Here is a 2,812-nt window from a genome sequence, read left to right on the forward strand (position 1 = left end):
AAATAAAGCCCAATATAGTCCAAAACAGTAGATAAAGTAGCATGGAGCAATCAAAAATTATAGATACGTTGGAGACGTATCAGGCATCCCCAAGCTTAATTCCTGCTCGTCCTCGAGTAGGTAAATGATAAAAAAGAATTTTTGATGCGGAGTGATACTTTGGCATAATTTCAATGTAAATCTTCTTAATTGTGGCATGAATATTCAGATCCGAAAGATTCAAGACAAAAGTTCATATTGACATAAAAGTAATAATACTTCAAGTATACTAATCAAAGCAATCATGTCTTCTCAAAATAACATGGCTAAAGAAAGTTATCCCGACAAAATCATATAGTCTGGCTGTTGATCTATCTTCATCACACAAAGTATTTAATCATGCACAACCCCGATGACAAGCCAAGAAATTGTTTCGTACTTTAGTAATCTCAAACTCTTTCAACTTTCATGCAATACATGAGCGTGAGCCATGGACATAGCACTATAGGTGGAATAGAATGGTGGTTGTGGAGAAGACAAAAAGGAGAAGATAGTTTCACATCAACTAGGCGTATCAACGAGCTATGGAGATGCCCATCAATACATATCAATGTGAGTGAGTAGGGATTGCCATGCAACAGATGCACTCGAGCCATAAGTATATGAAAGCACTAGTAGAAAAGGGGGCATTTGTCCCGGTTCGTAAGGATCTTTAGTCCCGGTTCATGAACCGGCACTAATGGGTCGTTACTAATACCTCCCATCTTTAGTCCCGGTTCAAACACGAACCGGGACAGATGGGCCTCCACGTGGCCGGTGCGCCGTGCACAGGCAGGGGGGGCCTTTGGTCCCAGTTGGTGGCACCAACCGGGACCAAAAGGCGATGTTTTTCTTTTTTTAAAAAAAGTGGCTGCTTTAGGTGTTTTGGGGGTTATTTTTAGGTTGTTATTAGCTAGCTAATAGAGAGAAGTGTCCTCTCTTATATCTTCGTCCTTGGTTTACCAACGCTGCAGCTATGTTCATTTCACCCGCTGATATAATAACTCATGCATGCTCACATCATACATCATCATATATAATAACAAGTCCTACTAATCATGCATCATATGCATCATACAACTTCTACTGGTTATTAATAATAAGTCATACGATCATCATCCTCATAGTCATCGAACCCAGCCTACATAATTGTTCTTAGCACATGATCATCAGTATCAGGTAGGACCTAAACACCCTTAAGGTAAAATAGCATAAAATAATATAGACCCTGACTCTCCATTATGAAGAATGGAGATCATCCTGTCTCCAATTCTTGCGCTTCGCTGCCTTTTTCTTCCAAGAAGCTCCTTACGACTGTCCATACATTTTTTCCATTCTTTGATTGTCATGTCTCCACTTCTTTTAGAAACCCGGTATGGACAGTTCAGATTCGTAGGAAGACCTGGTTGTATTTCAAAACATGAAGGCTACCGTGCGTATACATTAGATAAGGCACACAATCATTCGGGATTATCTGTTGAAAAATATAGTAATAAATTCGTAGTTAGCAATGATGTACTAGTTTTAGAAGTGTGCAAAAAGATGCCCGGATGTCGTAATAGTAAAAAATCTTACCAGGGTATCTCCATGGTAGTTACCGTAGTTCAACACGTGCACTAGTGGCACGTATTGACCATAATGTTAAGGAGTTTGATTGTATACATTGTAATTCTCAAGATCAGTACAAAATGTGATCAGATGATTTTTCTCCCTATAAGTTAATTCGGAGCCATCGGTGTAGTGGGTTTTGTCTACCATCTTTCACACATTTTTTAAAGAATGAAAATAAGCTGTCAATGGAAATAAGATGTCAACTATTTTGAAATAAACAATATAAATTACTTAATAACTATGTTAAGCTCACATGGGGGAAGAATTGGAGGTGTATCCACAAGGACCCAAATCGAAGGTCTGTCTTGCTCGATTGTAGGATCACCAAGATCCATGGTGACAAGCATACCCTCATAAAAACCATACATCTTGCAAAGTGCTTCCCAATTTTTGCAACCAAAATGGGTTACACTCTCAGCATTGTACAACTTTACTTGAAAATCCACACCATGATGGGTCCTTAGGAGAATTTTTTTGGTTTCCATACTTTCATGGTCTTCAAAACCCATCCTCTCCAAGACATAGCGTCTTGCATAACATGATATAAGCTAGTCGAATTGTAAAAGATGAAAAATACACGTTAAAATAGTTGAAGTCGTGCTTAATAACGAAAAAAACTATTGTCGTTCTTGCGTACCGTATGAACATCGAGGGTCTCCTCGAGCTTAATGCTGAAGCGCCGATCTTCGTCCAGCTCAATGAACCTGTCGCACATATCTCAGTCGTCGTGGCACCAGTCGCACTCTCCCAGGCGGTTTTCGTCGTTCGAGTACGACATTTCCGGCCTATATATGTTCATAATTCAAATATTAAACTAGATCATTATTATTAATCACGGGTTGACTATTGGTGGTACGTAGCTCCTCCTTTCATTTCTGAGTGCATTATTACATCAAATTGTCTAGCACACGGGAATGAAGGAGAACTTTTCCAATATGAGCATTCAATAAGCAAAACCAAATCATAAAATAAGCAAAACCAAATCATAAAATAAAGTAGTATTCAAATTAGCATACATTCAATTATAAGCAAAAGTACATCATCTCTTGGTGTCCGTACATCGTCGAATATTATCACTAATATAGCATCACTAATACAACTAGAACCGTAGCGTCCGACCGGTATCGTCGCGGGCGGTGGACACCCAAAGATAAGGAACCATCACAGGATCATAGCTCCAGTG

The sequence above is a fragment of the Triticum aestivum genome, chromosome 6B (assembly GCF_018294505.1).
Source record: "Triticum aestivum cultivar Chinese Spring chromosome 6B, IWGSC CS RefSeq v2.1, whole genome shotgun sequence".
Taxonomy (NCBI): Eukaryota; Viridiplantae; Streptophyta; class Magnoliopsida; order Poales; family Poaceae; genus Triticum; species Triticum aestivum.